Source organism: Sciurus vulgaris (genome assembly GCF_902686455.1).
Source record: "Sciurus vulgaris genome assembly, chromosome: 1".
Taxonomy (NCBI): domain Eukaryota; kingdom Metazoa; phylum Chordata; class Mammalia; order Rodentia; family Sciuridae; genus Sciurus; species Sciurus vulgaris.
The window spans coordinates 130,577,679-130,589,883 of record NC_136461.1 but is presented as its reverse complement, the minus strand read 5'-3'; the positions used below and the strand labels follow the sequence as shown (position 1 = coordinate 130,589,883).

The following is a 12,205-nucleotide window of genomic DNA, read 5'->3' as shown; positions in this document are numbered from 1 at the left end:
TTGTTCTTGGTCACAACAGTGAAAATACTGAATAAAACACATTATATTAATAAAAGTAATATAACCTGTTTCTTTTTACTTTCATGTTGGCAATGGAATCCAGTGCTCTACACTAAGCTAAATCCTCAGTCCTTTTTATTTTTATTTTGAGACAGAGTCTTGTTAAGTTGCTGAGGTTCACACTAAGTTGCTCAGGTTGGCCTCAAACTTGCAATCCTCCAGATTATGTGTATGCACCACACATCCACCTCTTTACTTTTTCAATGTGATTACTATAAAATGTAAAAATCACATATGCAGCTCACATTTGTGGTTTACGTCATGTTTCCACAGGATAGTGCTGACAACTACACTCATATTAAGTATAAATCAGTACACATTACTGCAGTCCTTTCTTTAACAATTGTTTAATAACCACCTACTATTTACTACTTGTGTGTACCTTGTATATACTGATGATGGCAGAGACTGGTTCACCTATTGCAACCACCATGTTCCTGAATCACACAGATTATAAAGCTAAACATCAGTGCCCCTGAGTCCTTTGTTGCTAGGTTCTATAAGAGATCCAACTTCCACAATCCTGCTGCACAATGTGCAACCTAGAAGCACCATGAGCAAATGAAGGAGGAAGTAGTTGCAATGGGAAGATTCTTCCAGCAGGAATGTCGGCCCAGGCATACTGTTTTCTGGGGGTCTAGGGAGACTGTAGTGACAAATCATGAACCATGGCTGCAGTGTGACTTCTGCCAGACTGCCCTGCATATTTTCTGGAGATGCTGCATCTCTGCCTGGTTTAGGGGCCATCAGAGATTTCATAAACTATGAATATGCTTGAATATATTCCTATATGCTCAAAGGTACCAGAATAGATGGTAAGACCTGTGGCTTATAACAAACTCAGTTTTGTGTCTTTGGAAGAAAAGCACTATTCTACTTTTTTTGAATGTGCATCATTAATATGATGTGCCCCTGTAGTAAAGTGCTCAATAAATAAAAGCCATTAGGAAAATAATCAAGATCATATCAGATTCTGCTATGGTATAATAGTCATGAGCTTTAAAGAATAATCATACACAGCAAGTGTTACACTGGATTCTGAACATCTCCCAAAAGCTCATACATTGAAGACTTCGTCCCCAGCTCATGGAGCTATTGGGAGGTAGTGAAATTTTTAGGGGGTAGGGTCCACTGAAAGAAAGTTTTGTCAGTGAGGCCATGCTCTTGATGGGGATATTTAAACCTTGGACCCTTCATATTGCTTTATTTCCCAGATACTGTGAAATGACCAGGCCTCCTTCACCTCATGTACTGTTCTGCTACAAATCCAATGCAACAGGGTCAAGTGAACATGAACTGAAACCTCTGAAACTGGGAGCCAAAAAAATCTTTCCTCCTTATAAATTAATTAGTTCAGGTATTTTGTCACAGTGATAGAAAGCTGACTAATACAGTGTGATTTTTTTCCCCAAAAGTTTCAAGTTTTGTGCTAAAGTAAGAGAATTTCACTTCTACTTCTTGAGGTAAAACATCAATTTATAACTTTTATATCTTTCCTCACACTATATATTTATATGCATTACTAATTATTAATTAGTTACTAAGTATTAATTATTAATTTTTATGACTACCAAGTTTTTTTTTCCATGAAAGTCATTCATCAACTACTCCTAATTGTCTATACCCTAAATCAGAAAGCTAAGAATGATATTCATGTTTCTTTGAATATAAATTATCATCTGATATGTTGGCAGAGAAAATTCACCAGGGCTGTCAGCATTCCTGCAGGCTCTTTCTGGGTCTATCAAGAATAAAAGTCTCTGACATTCTTTACCCAACTCATTTTTCTGGGTTGTGTTTGCAGTGGACAATCTTGAATGATGGATACTGCCTTCCACTGGATCATAGAGCAGACTCTTTAGAGGAGTGCCCTCTCCTGTAACTCAACTCACCTCCCATGCAGGCATCCATCTGGGCTGGTCCTTCCTATTGGTCTGAAAGAACAAGAAAACTAGTTACAACCATGCCACCTACTCTGCGTAATTAAATTCTTTGCCCAAACTTAAGAATCCAGGTCCTCTGCCAAGACTTATTGTACACTAACAGAATAACTTACAAGCTTAGCAAGTTGGATCAAATCAAACCCCAGATCCAACAACATCTGCTATTTTAGAGTGACTATGTTTGATTCTTTAATACCAATAATATAATTTTTGGGCTCCATGGTAATAACTTCAATGTAATTCAAAGGTCTGGGCCATTTCTGAGTCACAAGAAATTATGATTCTCTAATATGGGTAATGGAAATGTGTTAAGATTTATTGTCAGAAAGCCTGCTTAATTTTCAGAATCTATTAAAATGTGATTGCATTTTATGCTAACTATTATTACCTTTTATTCTGTTTAATTATCCAGGAAGAATATTTATAGCTTAAACTTCTTTTTCATCAGAAGAGCATTTGTAAATTTCAATTGCAATCTTTTCCTATCTCAGTTGCCACTTATGCTTCAGAAGTGGCAACCGCCCAGTACACCTCTTTTTGCCCATTCATTACACAAACATTTGTCGAGTGCCTGTGTTTCAAAAGGCATTGTGCTGCTGAGTGCAGCAGGAAGCATGGCATAAGGTAGGACTTCTGCAATATGTATGATCCACACATTCCATGTTTGTGTGGAAGGGAGAGAGCATAGAGACAGGGCACTTGACAGGACACTCAAGCATGAGCTGCCATTATGGAAATGAGTGGGAATGGGAAGGGAGAGTGTGATTGAGAAAAGGCCAATTTCTTACAAGGCCTGAATAGATTCAGGGCTACAGGCAAGTAGCAGATGAGAGGTTTTGAGGTTTAAGTTTGGGGATTTTTAATGCTGATGATTCTGGCTGTCCAAATAGAGAATTCAGAAAGAGCCCCAAAGTTGATTAGGGAAGGAAATCACATGTTCTGTTTCAGATATGAGCATCTACAAGTAAGAGAATGCCTTTGAATGCAAAGGAGATTGGGAAGGTATGATATCAGCTCTGGGAGGGGTTAGTTACTGGTGTAAGAAGGAGTGACTTTTCCCAAGGTGGGGTGGGGGAGCAGGTATTGACATGAAGCACTGTAGATAAGAACAGGACCTTGTGGGCCTCACACCTGACTGTGAAGAGCAGATAGAAGGAAGGGTACAAGAGATGTGGAGGATAGATTTAAGGCACGTGCAAAACCTAATAAATAGATATCCAGTAGGAAATATCCAAATGCTATAGAGAAGCCAAAAAAGATGATTTCTGGAGAAAAAGAAAAAGTAAAAGAAAAAAAAATTCATGGGCTACTTGTACCTGCAAAGTGAAAACAAAGTTGTACATGTATGAGGCTTCAAAGATGAAAAATTGTGCTACATGTAGGAGCAGCTCATGACCATCTGGTGATTCTTGATAACCCCAAAGGAGCCTCCCAATTCTTCCTCTTAATCCAGAATGATATTGCCTAGATGTCCACAGGCCATGTGGGGTCCTTAGCAATGGACATCACCACAAGGATTAGGAGGAAATGAAGGTAGAGGGAAGGGAAATGGTGGGCAGCACATGGGAAGTGATGGGGTGTTGCTTTGGGGATCAAGATACATAGGTGTGGCCTGCGTACAAATGTGTTTATGTAAATGGACCAAATAGCAACAGGCCTATCCAGCAAAAGGAATTCATAGCACTAAAAGATGCTTTCTCTCAGCAATTATACAGCATTTCAGGATCAGGTGATCATGATTGGACCACATTGCCCCCTACATGAGAGATCTTGGCATATCCGTGTGTCCTTATCATGTTCCAGATGGTACATGAACATTCATTTATAAGTGGAACTAATTTCCCTCAACTCTGCCCATTCACCCACCACCCCCTGCAACCACAGACACATACAGCCAGGAAGCTACTGTGAAGAGCAAGTTCTGCCTGAGGTCACATCAAATTTAATCCATTTACATATGCCGTCAATTTCAGCACCCCGTTTGGGGTATTTTCAAAATCTTGCATTTTTGTTTTGCTACAACAAATCCTATGCAAATGAATCCCTTCTCTAACAGGCCCTTGTCAGATATTCTGACAGCCCAGTTGCCTTTGTTGTAGCTTTGCCCCAAATTCGGAAACTGTTAGGGTGTTTTTTTCTTTTTCTTTTTCCTTTTTTTAAGTAATAAAAAAAAAATCATATTTAATGAAAAGCATTCAGAATGTTAACAAAACAGCTGCAATGTATTTTTCTTTTTTTCTTCAAAATTACAGAGCGGTATTCAGTTAATAGAAAAACAATTATTGCTGGGCACAGTGGCACACACGTGTAATCCTAGCATCTTGGAGAATGATGCAGGAGGATAGCAATTTCAAAGCCAGCTTCAGCTATTTGTACTCCCTAAGCAGCTCAGTGAGACCCTGTCTCTAAGTAACACACACACACACACACACACACACACACACACACACACACACACACACACATATATAGAGAGAGAGAGAGATAAAGGTTGGGGATGTGGCTCAGTGGTTAAGGCCCCAGGGTTCAATTCCCAGTACCAAAAAGTAAAAAGTAAATAAAAGAAGTAAGTTGAGTACAGGAGGTTAAATGCTTTACAGACAAGAAAAAAAGCTGCACTAAAACCAACTTATTTATCATCATCTTCTTCATCTTCCTCCTCCTCATTTCCTTCTTCATCTTCTTTGTCATCCTCCTCTTCCTGATTTTTTTCTGTTTTTTTCACCCTTGATGACTCCCTTTTGTACTACATCGGATTTTTCTATAGCTTAGCAGAAAGCCATATCCCTTTTGTGTTTTCCCTTCAGCTCCACAGCTTTCTTTCATAGGGCTGTTTGTCATCTGCAGCAGCGTTATTCCACATCTCTCCCAGTTCCTTTGCAACATCACCAATGGATAGGCTGGATGTTCTCCTTTAATTTTGGAGCAATATTCAGAATAGAACAAGAACAAAGTCAGTGGAGGCCTCGTGGGTACATTGGGATCCTTGGACTTCTTTTTGTTTCTCCATGCGAAGGAATATAGATTTTGATTTTTCTTTCATAATGGGCCTGTCTGACTTTGCCATATCCTAGAATTTTCCTTTATCTTTAGCAGACATGATCTTTCACCTCTCTGAGCATTTCTTAGAAAACTTTGAGAAGCTGACTCAAGTATCCAGCTGCTTCTTTATGTGTTCCTCCTGACAAGTTTGTACAAAGATTGATATGATAATGTTTTTCTTCTTGACTTTTTAGGGTCTCCTTTGCCCATGTTCAATTATTTTTCCTCAGCAAGGTGGTCACCTGGAGCCCATCCAGTTCTCACTTTCTGAAGAGCTGTCTCTACAGAGCTCAATTACTACAACAGTTGTTGTGTTGTTGGTTTTATAGTTGGTTTTGTAAACCAATTGGTGAAACAAAAATAGTTTGTAAGAATTTTAAGGGACTTACCAGGTGCCGTGGCACATGCCTGCAATTTTAGTTACTCAATGGGAGGCTGAAGCAGGAGGATTACAAATTTAAGACCAGCCTGGGCAACTGGGCAAGACCCTGTCTCAAAGTAAAAAATAAAAAGGGCTGATGATGTAGCTCAGTAGTAGAGTACTTGCCTAGCATGTGTGAGGTCCTGGGTTCAATTCCCAATATCACAAAAAAGAATTTTAAGGAACTCTGCAATAGAGGCCTTCACTGGACCTTGATGAGTGGCTGAGAACTCAGACAACAGATCTCAGCTCACCTGTGTCCTTGATGGAGTCCCAGCATTCCTGGCTCAGTGCTAGATTCCACAATCACCTCAATAGCCATGTCTTAGACTAATGAAAGTACATCTCCAACCAAATCAGTTGCTTGCTTCTCCAGCATGACGTATAAACATGAGTGGCATATTGTATCCTTGAATTTCAGTAGTAGTGCTAGTAATTCTACCAATAAAAGCAATCTCCATCATTTACTGAATATCATCAAGAACTCTGCATACTCTGAGGACTTGTAACCCCATATCTATATTGATAACAATGATAGTTATTATTTATGGAATGCCCTCCTAATGTAGATGTTTCAACTGTGCTATCTTTCTTAATCCTTACAACAATTCTATGAGGTAGATAGTGTTATCCTCATCTTACAGATCAAAAATCACCCCTACACCCCCAACAGAAACCCTCTTAGCCAGTTTATAGCAGTCACACTCTGCCTCCATGGCAGAGTTGAGAATCAGGACCTAGTTCTGTGTGATTCCAAAGCTGTCTCCTGACTCTCCATGTGTTCTTTGGGGTTATGGACTTGGGTTCTGGTCTCTTATTCTCAGGGCTACTCTTGCTCAACCTTCCTCTGGCCCTTGCCTTCCAGGTGATAACAGCTCAGGGCACCTGCCCACTAGTGCATCCAGATGCTTAAGCACTGCTTAGATCACATGAGGGTGGGCTCTATGGTTGCTAATGAGAGAATGTGTGCAAAGCTGTTCAAATACAGTGTACTCCTCAATTTAAAAAAAGAGATGATAGGACTGGGTTGCAGCTCAGTGACTGAGTGCTTGCTTAGCACACATGAGGTCATGGGTTTGATCCCTGACACTGAAAAAAACTTTTTTAAAAAATTATTTTTTAAAGAAAAGATGACCAATTGAGATTTCAAGAAATTGGATTCTATTTTAACCTATTCCTAGATGATGCCATATAGAATTATGAAAAACAACTATAAAATGCTTGGCCAGCACAAATTACTATTTCAGAATTAAACCTATAATGATTATATAGAATACTGAATAAAATCCAGTAGTTTGGTATGTATTTGCAGTCCCCCATCTCCTGACGTGTCACTCACTGTCCCTCAGGCCCACAGAGGCACTGGATGTACATTGCCTGCACTGACCCTAGTGTCAGCACCCATAAAGAAAAGACCCAAAGAAGGATACGGGCAGGGCACTTCTCCAAATTTACCTGGACTCTAGTATCAGCAGTCTTGCTGCAATAATTCCAGTTCTCAATGAAAATTCAGTAGGCCATGTCTTATCTTTCTGGTACAAGGTCAGAGGTCTGGGGTGACAGTGACCCTCCCAGGCAGGTCATGTAGGCAAGATTCACCCAAAATAGCCAATTACCAGGGAGAACATAGAGTTGGAAGAAAATGGGAACTTCGAGTTTTTGTGCCAGAGAGGAGGCAATGTGGGGTACCCAGCAGATATCAGGAGGAAGGAAGGAGAATGTGGAATGGGGCAATGTGAGAAAACCAGGTGCACTTAGAAGCCCTGCCCCAGGTGCCCCCAGCTAAAGGTGAGTTTGGGGCAGGGCATGCACAGGGCTGAAGTCTGTCCCCTAGTGGCAGCATAGGGACCAGTGATGACAAGGGGAGACCTGACACTGCGGTAGGTCAGGTTATCTGAGAATGAGTTGCAAGACAGTAGTAACAGGTGCAGAAAGGGCGTAGAAGTCTACCTGGAACATGTTTTAAAATTTGACCTGTAAGAGTCTTACTTAAAGAGGGGGAACAGAACTTTCCCTGTTATGGTTTGGAAATGTCCTCTGTAAAGCTTGTGTATTGAAAGCATGATTCTCAGTGCAGCAAATTTCAGAAGTGGGACTTTTGATTAGGGCTCTCCTCAGCAGATTAACCCATTTTCTGAATTAATTCAATGGCTGGATTAGTTCACTGATTGCTGAATGGACTACTGGGTGGTAATTATAGGCAGGTGGGGCAAAACTGGAAGTAGTAGACCACTGAGGCCTTGGGCTACCTCTGTCCCTTGCCCCTGGCTTCCATGAGCTGAGCAGCTGCCTTCCACACATCCACTATGATGTTCTGCCTCAGCTTGAACCCAGAGCGATGGAGTCTACCAGTCATGGATTAAGACCTCTGAAACTGTGAATCAAAATAAACTTCTCCTCTAAATTGTTCTTGTCAGGCATTTTGATTACAGTGACAAAAGGTTTACTTACACACTCACCTTCATCTTTTCTTCATCTTGTTCCCTAGCCCAGGAAGAACTCAGTGGTATCGTCTATAAAATGGATTTTGAAACTTACCTTTACTTTCTATTTTTTTTTTATTCCATGTGAAAAGATGTTCCGAATTTCAAGAATTAATTCAAAGTGTCAGGACATAATATTTTTATGCCTTGCACTGTCAAGAAAAAATACATATATACGTAAAGTTCTTCCATGAGATTTAAAGCATGTTCACAGTACATCCCCTACTTTGAAAACTTTATTTTTCGGTAATTTGTATTGAACTTTATGAGTGACTGCTTTTCCAGAGAAACCCACACAAAACATGGTCTAACCAGAAACCCATGGACTAGTACAGTTACCTTAGTCAACCTGGCTAAGTTATAATCTTCAACTAATCCAGTCCACATCTAGGTGTTGCTCTGAAGCGGTTCTGCAGATGTGACAACTCAGGTTAATATCAATTGAATACAGGTGAGGAAGATTGTCCTAAATCACCTAAGAGGGACTATTTCAAACCACTGGAAGTTCAGGACTGAGGATTCTCTGAGGAAAAAGGAATTCTGCACTCCATCACTCACGACCAGGGGTCCAGCTGCCCTTCTATGTGTGTTGGGGTGGGGAGGCGACTGGGAGTTGAACCTGGGGCAGGGGTACTACCACTGAACTACATCCCAGCCCTTTTCTTATTTTCTCTTTGAAATAGGGCTTCACTAAATTGCCTACTCTGGCCTCAAAGTTGCAATCCTCTTGCCTTAACCTCCTGAGTATCTGGGACAACAGGCTTGCACCACCGCACCTGGCCAGCTGCCTTCCTTATGGCCTGCCCTAGGAATTTGGACTTGCCTAATAAGCTCCACAGTCATGTGAGCCAAATCACCACAAGAAATCTTTTAATATATTTATCTCTTACTGGTTTCATCTTTCTGTTTGAACCCCAACTGGTACTACAGGAACTAAGATGAGAGTGGTCATGGATGCCCCTTTCCTGTGGTCACAGCAAAAACACGCAAGGCACTAGTGGTATGTCAAAGTAAAATTCAGGACAATGAAAGCAGGAAGTCCAAAGTGAAGTAAAATCAACAAGGAGTAGATGCATTGAGACTTTCCACTGAGTGGCACAACAAGGGAGGGTCACAGAGCCAGAAAATCTGAGACTAGTATGATAGTGGCTTAGCCCTAGAAAAATTCCAGACAGAGCTTGGACCAGACTGTGGTGAGGAAGGCATTAACCTGAAGCATAAAACTTAGGAGAGGGAGGTTGTTAAAAAAAAAAATATCAGTCACCAAGATAAATAATATTTTGCCGGGCACAGTAGCTCATGCCTGTAATCCCGGCTACTCAGGAGGCTGAGGAAAAGGATTATGAATTCAAAACCATCCTCAGCAATTTAGTGAGGCCCTAAGCAACTTAGTGAGACCCTGTCTCAAAATAAAAAATAAAAAAGGCTGGAGACATGGTTAAGTGGTTCATACCTGAGTTCAATTCCTGGTATTAAAAAAAAGATAAATAATACTTTGGTGCAATATTTTAAAAATCAAAATGAATGCAAAAAAGTAAGGATGAATAAAAACCAAAAATTTCAACTGAAGAAAAAATCAGAAAGATCTAAAGGACTTCAGTGGCTAACCTATACATGTCAGCACTGTGTTTGCTGAAATTTTATCTCTGTCATTCAATGGACATGACTGTCAGTGCCATAGGTTCTGCGGGAGGCTGCATATGGTCTTAATTAAGTTTGTGATTCAAAGACATACATACTAGATGGAAGTGGTGACCTAGAAAACCTGACAAAGTTACAATCAAAGACCATATCTTTGATTATGAGATGATAATTTATCCACTGAATGAGCAATGGTTTAAGATACAGAACTGGAGGTGGATGTGGAGGTAAAGAAATGAAAGAGAAAACAGCAGAGTAATAGAAGGGTAGGGCATTATAACCCTGAGACATAGCACAGAAAGAAAGGTTTCCATTGGCAACACATTGTGAGAAAAGATTTCAGTAACAAGTTAGAGTCATATTATTTGACCTACTTGTTTGAAATCTAAGTACAAATCAAGGCAAGTTAGTCCAAATTAAAAAAAAAAATCTTTTTCATTTCATAAGAATGGATGTATGATTTGGATATGAGGTGTTCCCCAAAAGTTCCTGTATAAGTATCAGTACAAGAGGTAGAATGATTAGATTATGAGAACTATAAGCTAATTAGTGGATTAGTTCATTTGATGGATTAATAGTTCATTTGATGGATTAATGAACTAACTGGGTAGTAACTGTAAGTAGGTGGAATGGGGTGGAGGAAGTAGTACTGGGGGTGTGCTCTTGGGAATTATATCCTGTCCTTCTATTTCCTCCCCTTCTCTCTGCTTTCTAGCCACCAAGCTGAGCAGCTTTCCTCTGCCTTGATGTTCTGCCACCACTGTGGGACCAGAGCAATGAAGTCAGTTGACTGTGGACTAAGACCTCTGAAACTATAAGCCAAAATATACATTTCTGGCTCTCTGCTCCTCCCCATTCAACTGTCTAGTCACTTCTTCTCAACTCGTGCAGTGCCACCCACACATCTGAGACACGATGTTCAAAGTTGGAGTGAATGGATTTGGCCATACTGGGCGCCTGATCACCAGGGCTGCTTTCAACTCTGGCAAAGTGGATATTGTTGCCATCAATGACCCCTTCATTGACCTTAACTACATGGTTTACATGTCCCAGTATGATTCTACCCATGGGAAATTCAATGGCACAGTCAAGGCTGAGAATGGGAAGCTTGTCATCAATGAAAAGTCCCTCTCCATCTTCCAGGAGTGGGATCCTGCCAACATCAAATGGGGTGATGCTGGTGCTGAGTATGTTGTGGAGTCCACTGGTGTCTTCACTACCATGGAGAAAGCCGGGGTTCATTTGAAGGACGGTGCCAAAAGGGTCATCATCTCTGCCCTTTCTATTGATACTCCCATGTTTGTGATGGGTGTGAACCATGAGAAATATGACAACTCTCTCAAGATGGTCAGCAATGCCCCCTGTACACCAATTGCTTAGCTTCCCTGGCCAAGGTCATCCATGACAACTTTGGCATTGTGGAAGGTCTCATGACCACAGTCCATGCCATCACTGCTACTCAGAAGACTGCAGATGGCCCCTCTGGGAGACTGTGGCGTGATGGCCGTGGGGCTGCCCAGAATATCATCCCTGCATCCACTGGAGCTGCCAAGGCTGTGGGCAAGGACATCCCTGAACTGAATGGGAAGCTCACTGGCATGGCTTTCCAGGTCCCATGTCAGTTATGGATCTGATCTGTCACCTGGAGAAAGCTGCCAAATATGATGACATCAAGAAGGTGGTGAAGCAGGCATCGGAAGGCCCCCTCAAAGGCATCCTGGGCTACTCGAACGACCAGGTCACCTCCTGCGACTTCAACAGTGATACCCACTCTTCTACTTTTGATGCTGGGGCCGGCATTGCCTTCAATGACCATTTTGTCAAGTTCATTTTCCGGTATGACAAGGCTACAGCAAATGGGTGGTAGACCTTATGGTCCACATGGCCTCCAAGGAATAAGAGCCCCTGGACCATCTGCCCCAGCAAGAACACAGATGAAGAGAGAGGCCCTCAGCTGGGGAATTCCTGCCCCTAACTCAGTCCCTCAACACACTGAGAATCTCTCTCCTCCCAATTTCCATCTCAGACCTCCTGAAGAAGGGGAGGGACTTAGGGAGCCCTACTGTCATATACCATCAATAAAGTTCACTGTACCCAGTCAAAAATATATATATTTTATAAATATATATATATTATATATATATATATATAAAGAAACTGTGGTATATATATACAATGGAATATTACTCAGCCATAAAGAATGATAAAATTATGGCATTTGCAGGCAAATGGATGAAATTGGAGAATATCATGCTAAGTGAGATAAGCCAATCTCAAAAAGCCAAAGGACGAATGATATCGCTAATAAGTGGATGATATCACATAATGCGGGGAGGGAAGGGTTAGTGTTAGGGTTAGAGTTAGGGTTAGGGAGGGGGGCAAATATGGAGGAAGGAAGGACTATATAGAGGGAAAACAGGGGTGGAAGGGGTGGGGGGAAGGGAAAAAATAACAGAATGAATCAAACAACATTACTCTATGTAAATTTATGATTACACAAATGGTATGCCTTTACGACATGTACAAACAGAGAAACAACATGTATCCCATTTGTTTACAATAAAAAATAAATAAGTAAATAAATAAAAAAATTAACAAACCTTGGCAAGGATGTG

General features: G+C 41.0%; 1 pseudogene across 1 annotated transcript; it reads left to right on the top strand.

Annotated features, from left to right (window-relative positions):
- The first annotated feature begins 10,317 nt into the window (after positions 1-10,317).
- LOC306658925 (glyceraldehyde-3-phosphate dehydrogenase-like) lies at positions 10,318-11,674 on the top strand (annotated as a pseudogene). Its single transcript has one exon. The product of its transcript is annotated as a glyceraldehyde-3-phosphate dehydrogenase-like (transcript).
- Positions 11,675-12,205: the final 531 nt, after the last annotated feature.